The sequence below is a fragment of the Aythya marila genome (assembly GCF_965140915.1).
Source record: "Aythya marila genome assembly, chromosome: 7".
Lineage (NCBI taxonomy): Eukaryota > Metazoa > Chordata > Aves > Anseriformes > Anatidae > Aythya > Aythya marila.
In genome coordinates this window covers 17255255-17280967 of record NC_139048.1, presented here as the reverse complement: position 1 = coordinate 17280967, position 25713 = coordinate 17255255, and the positions used below count along the sequence as shown (strand labels likewise).

Below are 25713 nucleotides of genomic sequence, written 5' to 3'. Positions count from 1 at the left end.
CTCGGGGGGCTCCAGCGGCGGCCGAGCACCCCCGGTCACGACCGTGCCGGCGGCTCCCGCCCGGGGCAGTGCCCCAGTTTGCATCCAATCACCGCAGCGCGTGCACCGAGCGGGGCGTAAACAAGCCCCGGGAAACCCCCCTCCGCCCCGCGCCGCTCCGCTCCGCTCCCCGCGCCGCCCCGCAGCCTCCCCCCGCCGCCCCCTCCGGCGAGGCGCGCTCCCGCCGCCCAACCGCCTCACCCGCCCTCCCCGCCCCCCGGCCGCCCGCCCAGCCGGCGCCGCCCGCGCCGCCGCCGCACGCACCCCGCTGCCCGCTCCCCGCTCCCGCAACGCGCCCGCGGGTGGGTGCCGCGGCCTCCGCCCGGGGAAGGTAAGGGGCCCGCCGGGGCGCGGCTGCGGGCGGGGGGGGGGCGGCCAACCGCCGGCCGTCACACCGCTCCCGGCGCCGCCGCTGGGGCGGGGGCCGCCGAGGAAGTTTCTCCTTCGTTAATTAGCCGCTAATGAGGGAGCGGGATGCGGGGCTGCCCGAGGGGCCGGCGGGCGGCGACGGGCGCTCCGGGAGCGAGCAGTAGCAGCCGGGATCCCGCGGGGCGGCCGGTTACATAAGGTGCCGGTGGGGAGGAGAGGGACGAGCCCGCCCAGCCTTCCTCCCCTCGGCAGGTACCGGGCAGCCCGTCCCCATCGCCGCGCCGCCCATCCCGCCCGAGGGGGCGGCAGCTCCCGGCACGTGTTGGAGGGGAGGGGGAGGGGGTGGGGGGGGGGGGGTGCCGGGCTCGGTGCTCATCGCAAATAAACCTTCCGGCAGAACAAAGTTTAAAGAACTTGATTTTTTCCTCCCTCCCTCCCTCCCTCCCCCCTTATCCTTCATGCGCGCGGTTCGCGTGATGCGATGGGTGGGGTGAATCATCGGTTCCGCGGAACCGAAGCAAGTGAATCACCTCGCCGCGCACACACCGGGGGGCCGGGGGTTGGCCTCGGCTCCCAGGGCACGGGCAGGGCCCGACCCCCCCCCCCGGGCTGTCCGGGGGCAGCGTGAGGGCTGTGGAAGTTCTGCAGCGCTCGGCGGCCGCTTCCTTGGCTCGGTGGTCCGGGGGCAACCTGTTTCTGCATCGGCTGCCTGCCCTTCGTTTTCTCCACGTCCTCAAAGGAAGGATGCTAATGACGAGATTTAAGTAACTGTGCCATTCAAAGTATGTTAATTTAAAGTCAAATTTAACCAAAACAAACAAAACGTGAATGGTATCACACCATATCCATAGCCCAAAACCTGAGACGGATCCCAGGTCCTTTTAATCTGGGATTGGTTTTGCGTAGTTTTGTTAAGTGAAAATAGTTAGTCTCTGGTGCAGTAAATACATAAATACATATTTGGAAAACAAACAGGTTTGTTTAATAAACATGCTGGAGTTGCACCTAGGTAGAGTTGTGCTCCCAATCCTCTTGCCTGTGGCTGTTTTAAATGGGATTAAGGCTGGGTCCTATATATAGTTTTTCTTTCAACTCTGACTTGATTCCAGAGTTGAATTCCATTTTCTACTTTTTGTTGACATGTTTATCTCTCCCTGTACACAGGCAGGACTTTGAATTTTGTAAGATAAATTCCTCTTTTCTTGGTATACCTGCCAGTGCCTAGAAATGAAGTCCCTGTTTATGATGGGGAGGTGGTGCTGGACAAATACAAGCACTCAGTTTTACAATGCAAAAGTATGTGAAAATCTTTGTGCCTCTTACTGGTAAACCATTCTGTCACTTTTGGCATCGGGTATCCTTTATCTGTCTGCCTGTGTTTTGTACTTCTAGCCATTCTCCAAACAGGAATGGAGAAATAAATCAGTCATGGAAAGGATTGATTCTGCTATTTGCTTATATATTACTTCAGCATTCATTGTGTGGCTCTGAACGCCTCGCAGTCAGAAGATTCTGAAGTTAACCAAGATAATCCTGCGTGCGGCTGAACAGTTCTCTGAACAGATCCTCTTAGGTACATTGGGTGGTAAAGCCAACAAAAAGCAACAAATCCCATTTCTTAGGTGCATTTAAATCAGTAGTCAGACAGCACCCATCATTTCTTAGTTAATTTCCTTACAAAGAAGGTAGAAGCATACACTACGTATAACATTATACGTGCCTACAAAGAGACCTCAATTGAAAGCAGTGCAGCAAGTAAAGCTGTAAGTGGACTCACCATTCTGCTTCAGCCTTTTCCCCCTGCTCTCTATGCACCCTGGGCTTGAAAGTAAAAGTGAAAAATGCTAGAGTTCACTTTTAAGCCTGCAGAATGTGCAAAATGAAGTGAGATAAAAAGGATTGGTTTAAGGTTGCGTCTGCACATCGCCATTTTTAGGATTGATAAGCAGCTTACTGTAGGGCATGCAGCACAAGTTGGAAAACTGCGGAGGGCAATGCAGATAAAAGTGGAGTGTCTGAACTTTGTATGCTGGCTTTTGTTATGTTGGGATACGTAGGCTTTGTTCTTAACATGGTTAATTTGTGAATAGATATAGTCATGCCCTTTTGTAAATAAAAATGGGGTGATGTTACAATATTTATTTGAAATGGATAGTATTTTGCTCAAAAAATAGTTCACGGTATCAGCTGCTTTGCAGATTCTGTGCAATGAAAGACTGGTGCCTACAGCACCTTTGCAAGTCCTTCTTCTAGCTATCTCAGCTGGAAATGGATGGTTAACATCCCAACAGGAAGAAGATAAATTAGATGCTTTCTTCTTCACAGTTTTTGCTTTAAAAACTCTTTATAGATAGATGCAGCAGTCTCAAGCAAAGTTTTGAACTACTGGTGTGGAAAGAAATACTGGTGGTGCTGAAAAAGAATCAGTTCTTCAACTTCTTCATTGAAAACTTTGTACCAGGTATACATCCGCCTGGCAGTCCTTTGGTCCCTAAATCCTCAGTTAAAAACAGTTGTTGCAGTTTTGTGTAAAGAGAAGTTAAATAAGGTAGTTAATTTCTATTAATAGTCTCAAGTAGGATTCTAAAATATTAAGAAAATTATTAAGTTAAAAAAAAGTTGACACTACAAGTTGTGTCTCTTTCTATCACTTTTGTTATTAGACTTGTAGCCAGTCTATTCTTAAATGTTGGTAAATAGTACCTTAGATATTTCCTAGAGGGATGCTTATTTCCCTGATGGCTGTGTTTTTCATGTTACATTTTTTCCAGTAAATGTAGCGTCATGGAAAGTACCAGCTTGACAGACTTTGAGACTGAAACCCCTCAATGAGCAGAGCAGGTGCAGCACAGGCAGCAAGCTCCACCGTGCAATGGCAAGAGTGTGTGCAGCTAGCTGCATGTGTGCCCTTACCTTCTCTGTCTTAGTTTTGTTGTTTATAAAATAATCGTTGTTGTTTATAAAACAAAACTGTCTGTTACCAAATGCAGGACACTTCTGGAATGAAAGATACATAGTGTTACTTGACCACTATGGTCTCAACAGCTTTCACTATTGGTTCTTACTTGTGAAACAACTAAATTTGACTGGCTACCTAAAGCTGAAACGGTTTATCCCATTATTAATAGCTGAATTCATCTTTGTCTCAGCAGCTTTCCTAACATCTGGCCAAACTGTTCATTTGCTACTGGTCATCAGTCATTTCTTTTCTGTTGTGGAAGAATCTTCTTCCTTTGTTTGTCATTATTTTGTATGGTTAGAGGTTTGGATGAAATAAAATATAAAAATAGCCCACTAATTTGCCATAATGTTCGTAAGAATCCCATTTTCACAAGAGACCTAATAAGGAAAAGAAGAGAAAACTTTCTTTCTCAGAAGAGGTTAAAGATGAGAGTAGAAGTTATTGAAAGGATACCTTTATTTTACCAACTGCTGCAGCCCTGAGAGGGAGGCTTCACTGGGCTTCCATTTGTTGCAGTCTGTTAGGGTTCAAGATCTGCTTTCCTACATTTAATTGTCACTGGCAGTGGAATTTGCACTAATTGTTTGGTTTACAGAGTGTATGTGGGCACTGGGCAGTGACTGCTGAAGAACCATGTTTAGGTATATACATTTTTGTGTGTATATGTATACAAACACAACGCTAACGCTGCAAATGGGGTGCCTTTGGTGACCCCTTGTGCACAGCTTCAGGACGGGTTCTTCCACAGGCAGGAACACCACTGTGCAGTCACACCACTTCAACTCAAAGCAAATTCTTACCAAAACAAACACTTTCTACACAGTTAATCTCTAACGTAGATGTATCAGGAAACAGTGTTGGGATCTAAATGGCGAAACATTATTTTTTTCCTGATTCATTGGTATGATTCATTCTATGCATATTCTTGATGGCAGCTTTACAAAATTATTTTTTGACAAAGATGCATTGTTTCTGGCAACTTTCTGGCAATTACTGACTTCCTTAGAAAAATCTATGGCTCTATGCGTATGGATAGCAGACAGCTGAATCAGTGAGTAAAATCTGATACCAGCAGGGAGGGTTGTAGTTTGTAGTTGACATAGAATTTCTTACGTCCCTTTTCTTACTTCCATCTTCCCAACCCCACCCTGCACATTTGTTTAGCTCACCTATTACAGCTTAGTCTTTGTCCTGCGAGCTCTTGGGGAACACTTTGTCACTGGTGCTGTGTTTGTAACTCCTGCAGCACTTTGGTATTTTGGTTGATTTGGCTTCCAGTCTCTATGGAAATAAGTAATAAACAATAGCTTCCATCTGAGATGTTTTTGCTTAAATCGTTAGTGTGTTCCTATCCCAGTCTAACTAAAAACCCAAACAACTTTTTTGCAGTTTGAATAGGCCATTTGTCTGAAAACCACCACTATAAGTAAAATACAAGTTTAAATAGACAACAGTATGAATGAAGGAGAATAACAAATCTAAATTCACTTTTTTTTTTTTTTATGACTGTTGTGAAGCTCCTCTGAAGGAGCCCATGAATGCTACCAAGAGCAAACTTAAGCTCTAGGAAAAATAAGACTTCTGTTTTGTTTCAATGTAGTTCAGCAGGAAAAATCTCACAGGAATTCTCAAATGTGATGGTTATGGAAACAGTCCTAGTGATGACCTTCTGCAAGGCACAGATTGGTTGCAATTTACTTACACAATATTTTTATGGTTTCTTCTAGTCCTTCTTAAAAACTAAAACTAAAAATACGATTTGTGATGTTCCAGTGTAGCCAAAATACCTTGTGGTGCCCTAAGTAGAAGCTAGTTGAGCTGCAAATTTGGAATCACACACTTTTCATACCTGAGCTTTACTTCACAAGGGTGTGGAGTTAGAGACTGCTTGCACTGAGTATAGACAGATGAAATTGCTGCAGCTGACTGTTTCCATGAGGAACCAAGTGGTATGGTTATGAGTTGATGACAGGGAAGCAATGTATCTTCAACTTGTAATTAGTAGGGTGATTTCACATTGGCCCTATATCACAGTATAAGGAATATATGGATTTACAACATAGGGTTACCTGGTACATTTATATAAATTTCTCTTTGCAGTGGTCCTTGAAAGTGTTACTGTTCATAGATTACTTTTTAGAGCTAGTGTAATTGTTGTGTAGCAGTTTGTCAGTACTAACAGATTCCATTTCACCAGTCAAACAAAAAAATAACCAACTGAGTTTGCAACAACTGTGAACTGGTAGATGTATGGTCACAGGGGTGAATTTATGACTTTTTATGAGACAGCGCAGAAGTAGAATATACAAGATTTTTCTTTAGAACTATAAAATGGAACATTTTAATATGCACTAACATTTGCATTTCTTTAAGTTGATACCATCATATAAGAAATCAATGCGTTTTAGTATGCACTCATACAGATAGTGTGAAAGTATGAGAGCACACTTGGATTAATTCTTATTTTCATCTACCTAAAGACATTTCATTTTTGCTTTCATTCATTTAAATGTGGAGTTTATTCACAGAAGTAAGAGCTCTTTTATTTCTTTTTTGTTTGAAAAACAGTTAAAAGAGAAGAACATAGGCTGTAATATGTATTCTGCCCCAGCTGTTTTGTAGCTTTCACTGAGTGTCCTAACATATGAAAAAGCTGCTGTTGTGGAGCAGACTCAGTTTTTAGTCTTGGCTTTCTCCTAATCACTACATTTTTCACACTTTGTGAATTTGCGATGCAGAAAGGAAGTACCTGAAGATTTAAAGTATTTCTAAGGTCGTAATTTCTATTTTGGCTTTGTCAGTACGATGATAGCACTTACTGGCCTTGATCAATAGCAAGGTTGGAGTACTAAAAGAAGCTCTCCAAATGTTAACATTAAGTCTCCTTAGCAGTTGCTGACATAGTAATACAATGTAATACCGATGACATGACCTATAAAAGGCTATTAATTTCCTGATTCTATGAAGCTCTATGTAGAGGCACTGGAGTTCCTTTCAACAGCAGGAGACTTCCATTGTGCTTCCTAGTTCTGGTTCTTCTTTTTAGCGATACTGGTAAAATACCATCACCTAATTAATTTAGTTTGGATTTGAAGGGTTTGTTAGGTTATTACAGTATGTGTTCAGAGTCACTCAGAGAAATCAACACGTGCCTTTGGGATGTAAAATGTGTCAGGATTATCTATTTATTTAAGTTTCTTAAATACAATTTTTCAGATGACTTTTTGTATTGTATTGTATCTATTAGAATCTTTATGTACTACCAACGCACGTTACAATAATAGAATCCAAACATTAAATACTCTGAAGACAGATTTCAGTGCTAGTTACTACTTATCAGATCGGACAGATAAATTCACTCTGCCACAGAAAAAGTAGTTGATCTTGAGATAAAGGAAAAAAAGTCTTGAGGTCTTGAGTCATTTTTAGAGAAGCCATCACCACTAATTAAAGGAAGTGCAATTATATTTATCTCTTCCTTCAAGAAGAAGAATAGAATATATAAGAAAACAAGCTCTTGATTAATTTTATACTGAAAACACTTTTCTTTTTTTTTTTTTTTTTCAGATGGAACATCATCTTTTAAATAGCCAATGTGTGGATTGAATGAAGTTAAAGATGTTTCTTTCTTTCATGGTTTTATAAAATCATTATTTACTTTTTTGAAGAATCATGAGTAGTAGCTGCAGAGACAAAAGATCCTTTGTATGTTATAAGTGATATTTTGACTAAGTGCTCTTGGTTGATTCTGGCTGTGGAATTTCCCTGCTTACAAAGTGATTTTGAAGGGCTGCTTAATCAAACCAATATTTTTCATCTTTCTATCATAACGCTTTTGATATATTGCAGATAAAGTAAATTTTCATGCTTTCATTCCACATACTTACCAAAATTTGCAACTGTTTTGTGTGGACAGTGATCACAGAATGCAAATGGATTTGTTTTAAATAAAGTACTCAGTGACAGTTGGTGCCTCACACACGCAAGTGTTTAAAGTCTACTATTGATATGTAATTTCTTTGTATTCACTGCTGAAAATTTGGAACATAAATGTGTTTGGGATTGGTCTACAATTCAAAATTTCCATTAATTGCAGAGGAGCTTTTCTGGTGAATTCAGTGTGAAGCTGGAGGAAACCAGTGACAAACATAATAGAGGAGCTTTTCTGTAACACCTGGCTTCTCAAGTTATAATAGCTCTTGCTAGATCAACTAGTACAATAGGGAAACACAAATGATTGGGTATATAAGCCCTTTGGGTCTGAAACAACAGCAGCTGACTTTGAACTAATGATGCAGTTTCAGAAGATGTCTACTGTCACTGCTACTGAAAGAGGGAAATGCTATCTCAGATATTGAGCCCTGCCAGTCATTGAACCCTCAGACTGATTAAGTTTAACTTAACTAGCAAGAAACTAATACAAATGAACTTACAGATGGATCCCTTTTTTGGTATAACTGTCCAATAGATCAGCTCCACTATTCAGGTAATCGTAGATTTAGGACAAGTTGGAAATAGTTGCTTTGAGTTTATTGTAATTATGCCAATCAAACAGATGATTTTGAGGGAAAAGTATGTTTATCACCTATAAAACAAAGGGAAGTAGAGGGAGAAATCATGAGGTAGTTCTCCATCATGGACAGAAAGAATGTAGAGGTGGTTACTGTAAGAACACAGAAAGCTCTAGTTGGAGGTGAAATGTGGGAAAAGTGTCATTGTACTCTATGGGCACAATGACACTAAGTCTGTAATTGGTGCTGTCTGGAAGGTCTGTGAGTCCTAGTTTCCAGGTTTGACTTGGTGTGATGAGATCTGAGAAGTGAGAGGTGGAATTTTCTGATGAAAAATATTCTTACTGAATTCATTCCAGCATCTGGGGTTCTTGATAATGTGTATTTACATTGATGGAAGAGCTGCGTAAATAGAGCAGTGTATATTGTGAAAGCAGTTCTTCCATATTTCACTAAGGTAATCTCTGGGCTTCCTTTCTTGGATACTTACTAAATTGCTGCCTTGGAAATGGGTTTGGGTTAGAGGGATGTGAAGCAAGAAGGAAGTTAGATGTTCTCTGAGTCCAGACCACTAGGTGCAGACAGACTCCGCGCCTCTGACTTTTTTCCTGGTGGTGGAGAATCCTTCCCACCACCCCCATCTGCCTGTTCCATATGGGGGCTCTCAGGCACCTCTGACATATAAAGAACACTTGCAAAGACCTGGCCCAGAATTGCTGATAAACCACATCGCGTGGAGACATACCAACTCAGCAGCAGAATTTCTGTATTTTGGGTATGTCAGGGTGTTAGGTGGAAAAATGAGACAGTTCTAATGTAACTATTTTAAGGCTAAAGGACTAAAATAGTAGGATGTTTCATAGTTTAGGCTATTGGTGTGACCATAATTCATCCATGAGTATTATAATACTCATAAATTCTGTTCTTTAAAGGCTTTCTACCCAGCATCTTATTCACAGCACAGGTGTAAAGTATGTGAGGAATGAATAATTACGATTTGAGAGATTGGTTTTGCCTAAAGGTTGTCTATGTAGACAAAGTAGCATAACAGCCAAATTGGGTTCAGGGAGAGGTGCTAGTCATGCAGGTATATGTTTCCGTGAAGAACTTGGGTGTGCTGTTTGGAGATACAGAGGTCCTATTTTATTCCTTCAACTAACTGTGTGTTAGGGCACATATATGTGATTTTAAGCAGCTGTAAGCTCCCGCTGCCTGAGCTTGAAGCCACGGGGCAGCTACCCAACAGCGGTCAGCACAGTGCCCAGGCCGAGCACCCGCGTGGTGGCTCAGTGCCATGGTAACACCCGCACAGGCCTTCCCTCAGCTTACTGCACCACACAGCCTTGTCCAGCTGGGGGTGGGGGGGGCAGCTTTCAGGCTTCCTTGTTGATAAAACAAACAAGATTCATGCACAAAACTTTATCAGGAGAAACTAACCGTTGCTTCTAGAGCTGTGACAGCGATCTCATGGATGAGTTCTGAACATGGTATTTGTGGGAAGAGATAGGCAGATTGGAGTAAAGAACTAATGATATAACTGTGTGATAAAAATCCACAATGCTGAAAGCTGGACGATGCAGGGCCTTCCCGTTGTCCCTCAAGAAGTGGGGTGGCATTGCTTACTGGAGTGGCTGAGACTTGCCTTGTTCACAGAGATGAGCCTATGCATTCCTTGCAGGTGACGACTAGAAGTTGATTCCTGTGTTTTTCTACCATTGAGAAAAGCATAAACATTGCTGAGCATCCTGAACAGGGGGATGTCTCAGGAGCCTGTGCTGTAGGAGCATTTGGTACTTCAAGCTAGGTCAGACTGCTTAGTGCAGTACTGCTCTAAAAGTGAGTGATAAAATATTGGCATTAATGATTGAAAGTATTCAAATATTTGACAGGAGTGTTACAGGAACTGTTAAATTGCTTCCCATGTTAGTGTAGCTGCTAAACTATAGTAACTTTTCTTTTAATAACTCAATTCTATTTATCTTGTGGGCTGCACAGGTTTTAAGTAGGGGCTAAAAAGCCTGGTACTCCATCATTGCTCATTTTATGATGTTAACATGAGCAACGCTCGCTTGGAAGTCACCAGCTCTGCATGCATCATTCCCTGGAGCTATACCAAATACACGGATGCAGTGATTCCTTATAAGCTATATAGCTGAATAGTGCAAGGATACCCTACTGCTGAATGCACAGTTGCTGTTCTTTTTCTACCATGTACCAAAACCAATCAGTCTAGTATAGCCAGAACCAGAGCAGAGCAGGAGCCCAAAAACATTTTTGAGTGCTACTAATGTAGAGAGAAATCTCTGTTACAGAATAGTTGCTTTAGAAGCTTGTACTTTCCTCTGGACCATACACAGATGCAGGAGGAGATTTTTAGGCTGTTCTCCTTCTCAAGGAGAAAGGCAGTAGATCAGATCTTTGCAGAATACCAGTTTAAAGTATCTTCATAGTTAGGAGGTCCCCACAGGAATGAACTGCATTGCAATGAGTACTTTGTAATTATTTGCACCAGAGGCCACTGGGCTTAATGACTAAGAGTCTTTTTCAAAGGTGTTTTCCTGTAAGCAAGTAAATGATAAATATTTTAAATCTGGAGAGCTGGAATTGCAGTCTGTGTAAATGTATGTTTACCATTCTTTTATTTATTTATTTTTTAAGTCTTAAACTTGCACTTTTCTTTGTAAGACTTCTATTTCTGAGTTAGCAAGGTTTCATATTCAGGGTTTTACTATTTATTTATTTATTTATTTATTTATTTTAATGTACCTGCTTATCTCACAAATGCAAGGGACCAACCAACCAAAACACCAGGTAGAAGATACATTTCAGAATGAGAAGAAACTTGAGTAAACTAAAAAGAAGTCGCAGAAGGGTTGTGGAGCAGAATCTAGAGTACAAGTTCTGGTATGAAATTCTAAATATTTTCCTTGGAATTCAGGTCCCTGCTCTGAAAGGCAGACCTCACTGAATATGGAGTATAGCATGTAAAATAGTTCCACTGAGTCTGTGCTGGCCAGGCAATGATTACTTCTTACTAGAAAAACTAAGTTTAAATGAGTTTAGACTACCATAGGTCCTATTCTTCTGTACAGGTTATCCACCATGATATTTTTCATGCTTTATCTAAAGGTTGAAGCATCTTATAGGTAAGAACAATTTTATGTATAAAAATTGTCTATGAAGATGGAACAACTTTATAGTACTAGATTCTTTTTGCCACTTGCATGATTTTTTTTGGACAGATGAGACTTTTCAAGAATAGTATATCTAGTGTAATTTGTCAGTAATTTATAAGGGTATGACAGGGTCCCTTGTAACACTTGGATGTTTAAATTTTAAATGACCTTTTATCTTCCTTTATGGTGGGCAGTATTCAAAAAGTATATAGAAAGTAAAGCAACATATACCCCTGTAGCCCAGCAAAAGATAGCTTTTGGATACAAGGGAGAGCTATGTATTGCATTTGCATAACATGTTGGTCTCAGTGTAGGTTAGATATGTGCTCAGCGTTATGGTTTTCTGTGAAAATACCATTCCCCATTTGTTCTGTATTAAACCCTTCTCCATTTATATTTTTATGCTCTTTGAAAATAAACATATAAAAGATGTGTTGTTTTAACAACTGATAAAAGCAAACTAGCTAGGGTACGGAATGGTCCAAGATCAGCTTTCCATAAGAGTTCTTTCTGAAAGAAGAGAGATGGACTTGAGTGAATGTCTCTTATTTATTTTGCAAATAATCATAGAATGGTTTGGGTTGGAAGTAAGAAGTAATAGATGCTTGGGAATCCTAAGAAGTCAGGATTCCTGTCCTTCAGGCTTCAGTACAAGAAATAGCATTGCCTCCAGGTGTAATCTTTAATTCCCTATAAGAGATGGTTAGCTTGCAACAAGAAGTAGATTACACTTGCTCTGCAGTACACTTCAGTTACTGTCAACATATCCTTGTTCTACCCAGAAACTGGCAAGTTAGAGCAGTGCTTGCAGTCTTATTACTTGGTGAAGAAGGTAGCTTTCTGCCTACCTACTTAACTTCATGTACAAGCACTTGTTAGGAGATCATTGGCATTAGTGAGGCATATAGATGTGATTCAGTGGTTTGCGCAACTCATGTCCAAACTGAGTATTCTGAATTCAACCTTCCAGAGGGGTTTTTTTGTTTGCTTGGTTTTGGTAGTTTTTTTTGTTGTTGTTTGGTTTGTTTGTGTTTTGTTTGTTTGTTTGTTTGTTTTTAACTAAAAAGGACAATCAATGTGCATAGCATTTTGAGTGTGTGACACAGTAACACAGTGTTTATTTCAAGAGTCAAAAGTCACAGATTCCAGTCCCCCAAGAAGTCAGTCAACAATAGAGAAAATTGCTTGTGACAATTTCTAATTTATGGCCCTTAAATTTTGATTTCTATTTTATACATATTTTATACATATTTTCTGTATAAAAACCTACTGTTATGTTTGGGGATTTTTCTTGCCTTTGAAATAGTGCAGCCTTTTGATGCTAGGTGTGTGGACATTAAGAATATCTGGTAATGTAAATGGAGCTTTATGATTGATGCAGTAAACAAATGTTCTGCCTTGGGTTTTGTTTCATCTTTAGTACGTGATGTTTGTAAATGGTATATTCATCTTGCTGAAGATCACCACAGTACTAATTATACCACGTGTCCTACGCCAGATCTTGGGGTTTATGTTGCTATATAATGTCAAATGTGAAATTGGTTAACAAACAACTTATAATGAAATGATAAACAAGAAGAAAGTCAAAGTATTTTTCTGGAAAGCAAAAGTGTAAATAAATTATGGTAGTCATTTTTAGGCTAAAAAAAATCTATAAACAGCTGTCTTATTCTCAAGACATGTTTTTCAAAAAAAGCTAACATTATCTGATGCAGGAATTCAAACACTGCATCTTCCGTTAATATTTAAAATGAAAGAGGTAATGATGAAACAGTGTTAAACATTTTACCGATTATTGTGAACCTGTGGCTGAATTATTTTGAACATATTTTAAGCAGTTTGTCCCACTGAAGTTACTCAAGACTTGAATTAATTAAAAAAAAATAAGGACTTAGGTTTGTCTTGGACACACATTTGTACTTAGGTCAGTAAGTGTTCTGTTTCATTCCTTTTTCTGTAGAAAATAAACTGTGTGTATAGTGTGCATTGCATGATAACTGGAAAAGTATTTTATGCTCAACTTTTTCAAAATAGATTGTTTATTTTCTTGTGCAGGAGTCTCTTAGATGTTTTGCCTAAATGGCTTATGTTTCCACCTACTCATGTCTAACATAATGTATTCCTTTCATAGAGAAATGAGATCTGAAGGATCATATTTGGCAGTTGTCTCTAGTGAAACTGAATTTTTTGCTGGAATCTCCTAAGAGTTTTGCAGGTTTACTAACAGTGCTGTTTTGGGAATAGAGCAAAAAGGTGCCTGTTATTTTTGTTGACGTGGAAGCTGTAGATGTAAGCAGTCTAGCATTCCTCATGTGAGCAGTTTCCATAACAGTCTTTGAATCTTGCATGAAAACCTTATTCTTGCCTCATCTCTGCTCATGCCGTTAGTGAAATGAATCACTGACTCCATCGTGAAGTAAAGAGTTCATGTGGATGCTTATAAAGTACTGAAATATTGAAGGCAGAGTAGGAGGTATTTACAATATGTAACCATCCCATGCTTGGAAGGTGCAAGGCAGGAACTAGAAAAAAGAATGGAAATGTGGTATTTATATGAATATTTTTCTGCATGTGCAGTGGTCATCACAACTTAGCCATACAGTCAAAATAATGTGACATTAAAATGCAGTCTTTGCGGCTTCAAGATTAAGAGGTTTAATAGAGCCATAGACCAGAGGATCACTGCAGTTCTTAGTAGTGTCCACATGCTTCCAGCACATTTTATATTAGATCATTTAATGTTGGAATTTTCTCACTTTGGAATTCTTATAGTAGTTAGAAGGAATGATGCTTTGTACGCCCAGAGTTATTAACGCACTGTGGACACTGGTGGTATCATTTACTTCACATCTTTCCTCATAATTGTTGAGAGATTGTGATACCTGTGCATGTGTGGCATAAGATCAGGCAACTCCAGTTTACAAGTATACTCCTAACCATACTGCAAAAAGTGCAATGATAAAGATGTTATCTTTAAACCTAGCTGCAGAGTATAATAAGTGTGTATGCTTGAATCTGTAATAGCATTCTTCTATTTGGCACCAAAAGTATTTTCAGTTAATTACAAATATAAAGTGAGACAGTATTTCTGCTTCAGCTATTGTTTATTTTAACTGCTGCTTTGGAAATGAGCCTAACTGTGCATTTTTATTTCCTTTTTAATAATGAATGTGTAGCTGTAAAGCAGTCTATCAGTACTTGATATGTATTACCCAACAACTTCTTCATCACAGCAGTGGTAAAAGTACATTTAATTACATCATAGAGACATAAGAATAACTTGTTTCAGGAAGTCATGAAGGCACTGTGTAGGATTAGGCTGTGTAAACAGCAATATTCACATTCATGAGATGTTTGTTAATAAGAAAAAGAAAGATGAGTTGATGGGTCTGATTCTTTGTCATCTTAAGTGGTCATTACTCTTGCTTAAAACAGAATGCAAAAATGCAATCAAAGCACAATGTTCTGTTTCATTTTCATTTTGCAAGTGTATAAAATTATATATATGAATGCACAAACTGGATAAGGTACTGGATAAGGTATGAAATTCTCAGCTTTTTATCTTCAACTGTTTTACTTTGTAAAATATCACATACTTGTTTCCACATATTGAAAAAAAAATTGAGACTTAGCTTTTAATTCCTTAGTGGTACTGTTCTAAAAGTAACTGCAGATATCTTGGTTATTTTCAGGATTTAGTAGTATCAATAGCAATATGAGGCGATGTGTAGGCTTAGTGTTCAATATGACTTTTATGCAAAATAAAATTTCTCACCTCAGAGATTACATGCATGGTTTAAATCCATGTCAAATGAATGTTCAGAAGAAGAATGGTGTTGTGATTAACACGTTGTATTGGAATTTGAGAGTTGGAAGTTTAATTCGTAGGCAGTCATATCTGACTGTGTGGCTGACACCAGAAATTTCTTAGGAAACCACATAGAAGTATTTTGCTCTTTGTGGAAAACAGGCTCAAGAAGGCATCCTTTTCTTCATACAGTCTAAATTGCAGGCTCCTTAGAACAAATGGACTCTCAAAGCGTAAGTTTCCACTGCATCTGAAGGAATACATTTGCTGAATGGATATATTGGTACCAAGCGTGATTGAGATGGGTTTGTTAAATTGCATTAAAAATAGTGTCAGGTATTACAGTGAATGGTGCCCGGCTTGTTCTGGATCCTCGTGTGAGTAGGTTGTGCTCATGGATGTTCCTTGTGTTCACTTCCATAGTTACTAGAGCTAGATAGATCAACAAGTAGATCTGTTTTTTCCTTCCCAACATTTGTTTTATTTTGATCAGCTTTTTTATCAGGACTATGTACTTTTACTGTTATGCAGTGTTCTAGGGAGCTTATGCTAATGGTAAATCTGTCTTTAAATTGTTTAGCATATACAGTGGGAGTTTAATAATTTAAAGTTTCTAGACATATCGTGGACCTCATCTACTTTTTTTTTCTTCCTCATCAGGTGGTCTGTAGCAGACATTCACCACCTACAAGTATTTGGGGAGTACAAAAAAAAAGTCTCTGCTCCACTTTAGCATAGAAAGTAGGCACTCAAAGAGGTCAGCAGAGCTGAGTTGTAATAAGCCTACTATTGGCAGCAGGGCTGTTCCTAGTTACTTGTTTTCTGATGTTACTTCTCAGGGAACAGCTGATACTTCCAAATGCTTTTAAGTGTCTCTGGCCCTGGATCGCATTTAGTAGCCTGTAATGAGTATGTGACTATTGCTGAAGTGATACCATTGGTACACTTGTTTACAAATACACTGATAGAGCATTCCTGCCGTTAACAAATGTACAGATTTCTTTACATTTGGAGTCTGGGATAAACTCTACTGTGCTTAGAATGATTGATTTCTGAGCTCATTGCCACATCCATTATTGGGTATTTTACTGTAAATTAATTATTTGGTACTTTTAGCCTCCACTGTGTTTTAACATAATTTTTATCTGCAAATTGTTTTAAGTGTTTGTCAAGATGAACAGGACACAGACAGCTACATTTTGTGTGCTGAATACTAATACCTTGGTTTTGCCCTTCATGATTGTCATCAAGGTATAGGTTCTTCTGAAGTAAAATTCTCCTGTGCAATCTGCAAATGTCAGTTTATTATTGAATATTTTCAGAATGAAGTGCCTGGTAAAATGATGTCCTGACAGCTCAGTGTAAGATATAATGAGAAGCATCTACACATAGATGTAGACATAGATATTCTGTTAATTAATTGTGGAAGTCAGGAATGCCTGCAGTTTTTATTTTAGTGGGGGTTAGGAGAATTTTGTATTCAGAAATTTGTTTTAACTAAATATTTTAAAATTCTACCCCCAAAATAAGTATTATTTTCAGAAGCTCAGAGGTGGAATAAGCTTCGGGGTCTGTGGTGGGTGCACAGAAATACATCTTTAAGCATAAATTGTTCTGCAGTCTCAAGGCCAGAGTAGCTCGCAGAATCACAGACAGCTTGGAGGGACCTCAGAAATATGTCTGGCCCTTCAGCTCTGTTCAAAGCAGGGACAGCTGCACCTGGTTGCTCAGGGCCCTGTCAGGAGTGCTGTGACATTTTGAAAATCTCCAAGCGTGGAGACTCCACAGCCTCAGTGGGCAAACGATTCCAGTGTTTGTCCACCCTCACAGTTGGGGGGGGAGGGGGAGGGGAATTAAAAAAAAAAAAAAAGGTACAAGAATTGGTTTAGGTTTAAGTGGGATCTTCCATGTTTCAGTTTGTGCCCACTGCCTCCTGTTCTGTCACTGGACAATACTGAGAAGTCTCATGCTCCATCTTATTTACTTCTCTCCTCATTTATACACATCGATGGGATCCCTCCTGAGCAAGGCTAACCAATCTCAGTTCTCTCAGCCCCTCCTCATATGACAGGAGGGGCTCCAATCCCTTAATCATGTCACTGGCTCTTCAGGCACTTTGTAAGATGAAAGCCATAAACAGAGGGAGAAAACAATGTGGTGGAATAGCAGTTAACTTTCACTCCTTACTGTCAATATGTGTGTCCTGCCTGGTTATTGTTACCAAGTTTTGTGGCTTTGCAGAAGAAACATTCGTGAAAGAAGTAGATGGGACCTTCATCATTTTGTGGCTGCACAATATAAACTCCTTACAGTATTCTTGTAAGTGGTCACAAGTTTATTATTCTTCAGGCACTAAGTAGCATTTAAATTGGGTCCTGTTTCCATCAATGCCAGTGGTTTGAACAGTAGTGTCATTGATAGGTCATGTAGGGATGCTTATTCCAAAATTTAATAATGTTGCCCTTATTACCAAGTAAAAACTGTGTCTCCAAAGTTTCGGACAGGTGGTTCTAGTCTCAACAAACTATGGAGCTGCTGATCTCTTTCATTAAAATAAGTGACCATATGTAATTTATCTAGTGCAAAACAATACAATTTCAATTTATCTTCTTTATAATGCTCTTTGTCATTAAACTTCCCATTAATTGTACCCAAAATTGTAGACTTCAGAAATCTTACTGAGTCTCCTTGTACTAAAATTCCTATTTATTAGGAAGTGGTTTTGTTACTTCATCTTGAGGGTTTTCAACTGTTCTTGCCTTTATTTATTATTCACTGATATTAAAAATGGGGTGGAGATGAGGAGGAATTGTTTCTCTTGTACAAACGAGGAGACCAACAGATGCAATGAATAAATTTGTAGAACAGATTTAAAACATACTGGATAAAAGTGCAAATTGGCTGTCTCTGTTTGAAGGTACCTCTTCTTGAAGTATTTTGTAACAATGATTTCTCTCACAATTTTGGTAAGTTGCTGCTTAGTAGAAGGCATACCCCAAGCATACATATTTTAGCTCCTGACTGATGGAGGGCTATGATGGCAGTAGCATTTCTGACAAGTTTAAAAGACACAAGGATAAAACGCGAGACAGCATTCCAGATTTCTCAGCAGGAAAATGTAAATCTCCTTAATATTATTCCTACTGAGCTGTGGCAACTAAGGTCTTGTATTTAAATGTGAATTATTAAATAGACAGCATGATGATGATAGGAGCAGGATATGTGTTATATGTATCAACAAGTTCGCATAAGCCTGCTACCTTGTCAAAAATTCATATTCCCATCTATGCATTTGTGATAAAGGCAAATCATTTTAAGAGTATTATGTGTTTTATTCATAAAAGCCCACCAAGGATATTAGATTAGGAAATGGAGTGAGATTTGCTTTGCAAATAGAAAGGTGAAAACTTCTAGCTTTAGGCCTACAGAAGCTAAACTTACCACAGCACTGAACAGTCGCATCTAAAAAACTGAGCAAATTATAAACAGGTTGTAGTAACTTAGAAGGGTCAGGTATTGTATGAAATCTTCAGCAAAGTTTATATGAAATATAAATATAGTTCACTTGCCATTTAAGTATAGATACTTCTGCAGTGAATGCAGTGAAGCTTTCTGCATGCACAATGCTAAATAACAGCTTTTTGAAGAGGAGATGAGGATCTCTCTTTCTAAATAGAAATCAACAATCTTAGTAGAATGATCTTAGTTTGAGCATTTGTCAGACTTCATCAGTGTGTCATTAGATATTCATGAACCAAAACAGACATTATTGTATTTTATGCAAACAAATGTATCTCTAGAAGGGCCTTGACTGTGCGAGTGTGCTTATAAGCACAGATTTTATTTTTTTTTTTTACTCAAAAGCATGTAATTTCCTGTAGTATTACCTGCATTTCTTACCGTAATTTTCTTCCTATAGAAGTAGTTCATGATCCTGCCTAGCTGATGAGATCAGACAAGTTAGTAATTGGAGAATGAACTCCTGCAGACAGTACAGCTTTTTGAAAGCAGCATTATGTATAGTCTTTGTATTCTGGGAGGGACTCAGTCTTGCTCTGTCCAGAGCCTAAAAAGAGAGTCCAAAACTGCCACAGCCTGCTCAGCCAAAAGCCACGTGGTCTCGTTAGCACCCCGCTGAGCCCAGACTTCTAAGCATCACAGAGAGGCAGCTTAAGATGCAGGGGTAGTAAATATAGGCTCCAGCTCCAGGTTGATTTTATGCTTAATCTGATTAAATGCACATCAACCCAGAATATGCTGTTTACATGTAGGCAGAGTCTGAAGGCCATGATTTTGTAATCATAAAACAAAGTAATAAAAAAAAAATGCATATCTCAGAATTGTTTTATATTTTTTTTTCAAAAACTCAGGTGATGATAATGTCAAACACTGCTTATGCAAACTTTTATGATTTATTGCAGTCGTGGGAATAAAGTTGGGAAACTAGCACTGTTAACTTCCTAAGCTAATATAACTTCAGAACTGGCATATGGTGCCAAGTTAGGGGCTGAGGAGCAATTGTTCACTTGAGAATAGCTTCTGGCTAGAATCCTGAGCTTGTCTCACCCTAAAACTGGTACATTATTCAAATTAGGATTCAATTAAAAGTATCAGTTTTGCTTAATCTTTTGCCATCAGAATATTGGATACAAATTATTAATATTTCAAGACAATGCTTTCAGTAAAATGTTATCTGGAGTGATTCTCATTTATTAATGCTAACTTTTACAAATATCCAAAACAAATGAAGTTTCTATTTCTGCTTAAGCTTAGGGAAATGCACAGATAATGCCTTTAGCTAACTCAGTAGGCCAACTTCAGGTAGCCATATGATCGGATGGACTGGATCACATGGAAAATGCTGCTGCACAGAGTTTGGCTCAATATGTAAGCTAAACTGCTGTTAAAAAATGCCATATGAGGATGTGAAGCTAAGATGCAAGTATCTTGGTTGGCTCCCTATTTTCTCATAATTTATCCAGAAAAAGCACTCTCTATTTTAGGAAATTAAAAATGAAATTCACAAGTATCTATATTAGGTTTCCTCAAGTTAAGACTACTGTTTTAATTGGCAAACAAAATAATGATACCCATGAACAAGAGACTCTTCCCATGTACTGCAAATGAAATGGAGTCCATCCAACATTGTGTTATTAAGTTAAAGGTTTTATTCTTGAGAGGCCTAGAAATACAACTCCTGTTGAAAATCAATTGAAGTAGGGTACTTAACAAACCGTAGGACATTTTAAATATCATTAATTTGTCTTGTGAAAGATAAGGAAATTTTGTTGCTACTTCTCTATTTGCTTTTGAGCCTCTTTTCTAGTTCTGCCATAACTGGCATGAGTGGCTTTCTTGAGGGTTGGTTTTGCTGAGCTTATTGGAGTTTTAAATTTGTTTTGACTTAAGATCTAGTAGCAAGTCTTGTTTTTAATTTGCAGTGCAAGTTGATTGCATAATTGTGAAGCTGTTTGACATGTGTGATACAATTTGATTTGCATTCCTGCCAGCTTTCAACTGTAAGAAACAAAATCTGTTAGTAACAATTTTAGCAGGAGCCATTGGAGGGTTCTTACAGTTTGTTTTCCATCTCCCAGAGACTGAAAGATGACACTCTTTTAAAGCTATTTGAACACTGCATGTTATTGTTTAGTTGAGCTGTGTGATATGTTGATGTGAGTGGCTTTGATATTTTCAGGGAAAAAATACTGAAAACTATATAGTATATGTATAGATAGTAAACATGCAGTATAGCATGGGAGAAATGTGATGCTGATGGAAACAAGGATTAAAAAAAGTTACTGAAATATAGCAAATAGACATCAGGAAGTCCTGTGGAAAAGCATAGATTTTGCTGAGAACTGATTAGAAGACTTGGAACATACAGTTACACTGATAGAGAGCTGCTTTGTCCCTGGAAGGATACGTGTAGGGAGTTGACAAAGAATTATCCACATGACCAGATCCTGGAAATCTGTGGAGGAGGCACAGTCTTGCTGGTGCAGACAGCAGCTATATTCAGGTTGGCCTATGCATGTTGCAGTGCTTGAGTTTTTCTGATAGCATGTCTCTGATTGCCACTGATCTGTTTATTCATTTATTTATTTGCCCATTGTACAGTAACAGGGGGGCTTGAGATAGCATTAATTCCTGAGTAGATTTTCTTGGGGAAGTCACAGAATAAGCAGTTGATAGTGTTGCAGAGAGCAGAGTAAAAAGAAACTGAACTGGCTGAAGCATATAATCGGATAGCAATACAGGTAAAGTAGTTAAAAGTATCTGAGATTATACAATAGCAGCAATGGCAACACAGACTGATGGCCATGAGTTCAAAGAAAGACTGACAAACGATGCAGCAGAAGTGAAATAAGTGGCCAATAGCAGAGACCAAAAAAATGACACAAGACCTTTGTGGTACATGGAGAGCAGCTGAATTAAAACTGGGTCATTTCAAATTATGTGTTGTCTTTAAGCCATTACCAAAGTGTGTGACCTTTACTTGTCCCAGGTATTTACACAGAATTGCTATGAATTTATGTGAAACATGGGACTATAAAGCACTGCTTTGGTCATTCTCTGTGGTTCCCCACAATCACAGGCAACTGTGAAATAATGCCTACTTCGCCTCAGTCTACAGAGCCACAAGCCACAAAACATTTTTTCAATACCCTGAAAGAAACTGAAGGTGATGTAGAGGAGACCAAAACCAAGTGAAACTACAGTGTCCCATAAGGAAAAAATAGGAGAGGTTAAAGATACTGCCAGTGTTTTAGTTCCCAACAGTTCCTAACCCCATCTCAGACCCCTGTTCTGAAACTGAGCACACAAGCAAGTGGATGTAGAGAAACATCTTGGTTGCACACCTCGTGTCCATCCTGCTGTTGCATCACTCCCTGTGAGCAATCTCTGATGGTTCAAAGACAAACTCACCTCTCCACCTTGTCACCAAAAGTCAATTAAATATGAAGAGAAGAAAAAACACTGTTGTGGCACAATGCAAGGCTGTATACCATAATGATGAACTGCCTTTGAAGCCAAAATAATGTCAATATATTAGTTCTATTATTCATACCTGAGCAAATATTTGTTAATTCCAAGTAAGCTCTCAGCAGGTCAAGAGAGGTGATCCTTCTTCTCTGTTCAGCATCTGTAAGGCCACAGCTGGAGTGCTGTGTGTCCAGTTCTGGGCTCTATGGTACAAAAAAGATACAGAGTGAGTCCAGGACAGGGCCACAAAGATGACTGAGTGGTTGGAGCATCTTTCGTGTGAGGAGAGGCTGGTGGCACTGGGACTGCACCACTTGGAGAAGAGAAGGCTCTGCAAAATCTTAACAATGTTTGTAAATACTTGATGGGAGGGAATGAAGATGAGGGAGTCAAAGTGTGCTTAGGTGAGTACACTGACAGGGTAAGAGGTAATGGGCACAAATTAAAACACACAAAATTCCATCTGAAATCAAGAAAGCGTTTTTTAACTGTGATTGTAGTCAGTTGCTGGAATTAATTGCCCAGAGGTTGTGGAGTCTCCATCTGTGGAGATGTCCAGAACCTGACCAGACACAACCCTGGACAACCATCTCTAGGTGACCCAGCTTAAGCAGAGCTGATCTCAAGAGGCCCCTTCCAACAGGAGCACTTGAGTCATAAAATGGTGTTTCCATCAAAAGGGTAGAGACTCAATATTCAGTGAAAGTGAATGATATGGCTTCCCTCTAGATGTCATTCAGATTGTTCTACAATGTCTATTAAGAAAATAAGGGATTTTTTTTTTCATTATTTTCCAGACCAGATGTGTCCCAGTAATTCTTAGGTAACACTAAGGATAACTGGAGGGTGATTGGACACTTGCCTAGAAACAGACTCCAGTGGGGCTCTATATGGATGAAAGGTTGTGCTCTTATGGATTTACTTGCAGAATTAGAAATAGTCACCCATTTTAAGTGGTACTCAGAGCTTGGCTCTATCAACCTATGTTTATTTTCTCTCTGGAGTTTACTTGAGACAATATTACATCAAAAATGTCAGAGTTGCATTAATGAGTAAAAAGAATGAAATATGTGGAGTTCACAAGTTCTTATGTGTGCTGGCTTCTCCTTTAAAGAGATACATTTTATTTGTACGAATGTAAAGAATTACTTTTTTATATTGGATAATTTAGCGGTTCTTCAGGGTTCAACAAACCACTCCTCTACTTTGATAATGCTTAGAAAGAAACCTTTATTTTTTGTTAGACTAGCTCATGTATGTAAAGAAGGACTTAATGGATTCAAAAAAAAAAAAAAGTAATTATTGCATTAGAGGACATGGTACAAGTCAGTCAATAGTAAAGTCAGAGGTTTAAGAAACACAGGGAAATGAGAGCAGCTGTATTTTCATCACTGTCTTGAGGGCTATAATCACCCACTCTGTAGCACCACATTTACTGTAGCTAATACATGATATATATTTACTAGAACTAGCTATGTTTATTTTTCTGATTTTCTCTCTTAATGTGATGAAAATGACCACTTTGTTTGATTCAAACACTCTACCTCTGTTACCCTCTAACTGCAGTAAGTAGATCAGAATGCTCACATCATTTACATGGCCCTGTGTTTTTAAATATATGTATTGTATGCAGTGTTAGGAGTTAACTCCTTTTGAAATGACAATGAATTCACAAGCATATATTAATATAACTTCCTACCTCCTGATATAAAGTAGGAATAAGTATTTAAGGATCTTTGTTATGCTGCTTTCATCAGATAATGAAATAAGAGCTTTTGCAATGCTTCTCACTTGTGCTTTATGTTGTGGTCTTGAAAGGTGCTGAGTGCCTCAGCTTTTTTGGTTTTCAGAGTTAAAAGTATTCAACAGCTCATAAATACAGCTTGGTGGCAGCAGGACTGAGCTCCTAAATTTTAGAGAGATGAAGCAAGAATGTGTCATATGGCCTTCACCTGGCATGTGGCAGGTACCCCTTAACAGAGAGGTATCAGTATGGCTTGTGGGAATCCCTACCCAGTGTATGTTTCGAAGTATCATGACTGCTGTGCAATTATTACTTTATGGGCTACACATAATAATAATGATGTAAAACTGTTTTTAACGTGCTTGAATAGAAAATTGTGTCCATTATTGTGTAAACACAAGCCTAGCTGATATATTTGTTTAGAAAATTTTTGCTTGTTTGTTTGTTTTCTAGTGAGGAGATTTGATAAACCATGTTTTGAAATTTCAAACTTAGAATCCAGTTTATTTTTAAAAAAAGTCTTACTGGCCACAACCATGTTGAAACAGCCAGGAGAGCATCAGCAGATGTTTGTTTTAAATGTGTGGAAGATTAGTAAGGCACTGTTGTGCTCAGTCCGCTCCCCAAGCTTGGCCACTCCCACTCTCATTCAGAAATTGTCAACTTCTGTGAAACTGACAGAACATGGCTACTGACTAACCTACTCAGTTTCGCTAAGTAAAATATTTATATGAAAAAGAATTTGTATTCTCTCTCCTAGTAACACACTTCATAAGCTTTGTTTTCAAATGAGTAATGTCAATTTAGAAACAATCTTGCTAACTTTCAAGACAGTGCTTCCTCCAAGTTCCTCTTTCAAGTATGGGTACCCTCAGTGTCTTAGTTCCATTTCAGTGTTCTTTAAAAAAACATTAACATCATAGTTTGTGAAGATGACAGATTTTTAAAACTAAGAATTCCAAAGTTAGTAAGAAAAATAGCTTTTTTTTTTTTTCCACATGCCTAAGAAAAGACAATTTAAAATATTAGTATTTTTCAGTTTTTGCATTTTTTTACTTAAATTGAAAATATTTTTTTTCCGTTTACCCTGCATTTACCATCATATAAATATACTCATTGTTGAATGTTTTTCCTTTTAGAGTTAAGTACTCTCTAACCTTTGACTGGGCAGAGTGTTTTAGGGTATAATAATGCAAAGTGGTTCACAATAGATGGGCAAACCCATCAAAATACAACATTTTCTTAAGCTACAGATGTTTCTGCAAATTATTTTTAGCTTTTAAGCTCCTGTTCATGTGGTGGAGAAATAATGTCATACGAGATGAGAATTTTATCCGGAAAAATTATGCCCGTTGTGTCATTTTACTGTCCGTCAGATTTACCGTGCATTCGCCATTGCACTGTAACTGTGACGCTAATAGATCAGCGCACCTGGCTGAGCCTGGCAGCTGAGCTGGTGTGGATGAAGATCTGTGAGGGCTTCGGAGGCAGGAAGGGTGGCCGGGGCGGGCTGAAGGTACCTGTGGCGCATGGCCGAGGATGAAGGACGGACAGGACGGGAGGGCCGCTGCCAGCTGAGGGTTTCAGACGAGGACAGAGAAGCCAAGACCCAGCACGGTCTCAGGCAACGTGAGGCTCCTGCAGCCAGCACGAGAATTGCCTCATTGCATTTTTGTTATCATTGCTGAAACAAGTGTAACAAATTGCTAGAAATACTGCAGTTGAAAAATACCACGGGGCCCCTTAGCGTTATGAATAATCTCCCGGTATTACGGGGTTTCTGCGGGCGGAGGGGCAGGCGGCGGGTGGGTTTGACGCCGGCGGCAGCTCTCACGTGCGCCGAGCGCTGCTCCGGCCGCTCCGTCGCGGGGAAGCACATGGAGCGGTGTTTACAGCCTGCGGGCCTCACCCCTTCGCTGCTGCCCCTCCGGAGCCCGCGGGGGCCGGGCAGGGCGCTGCCTTTCGGCTTCACCTTGCCGCGACCAGCAGCAGCCCAGAAGCGGGGCAGGGGGGAGCCGCCGGGGCGCGGGCTGCTTCGCGCTGCTCCTGCGCTTACCTGCGGCCGCCCTGCCCCTGCCCCTGCCCCTGGGCTCGGCAGCCGGGGGCTGCCGGCGGCT

General features: G+C 39.6%; 1 protein-coding gene across 1 annotated transcript in view; it reads left to right on the top strand.

The window, feature by feature from the left end:
- Window positions 1-212: 212 nt before the first annotated feature.
- The window catches only part of PCGF5 (polycomb group ring finger 5), a 63859-nt gene continuing 38358 nt past the window's right edge, over window positions 213-25713 (top strand). Inside the window, exon 1 of the mRNA XM_082765334.1 lies at window positions 213-370. The gene's annotated coding sequence lies outside the window, so the exon portion shown is untranslated. The remainder of the gene's footprint in view (window positions 371-25713) is intronic.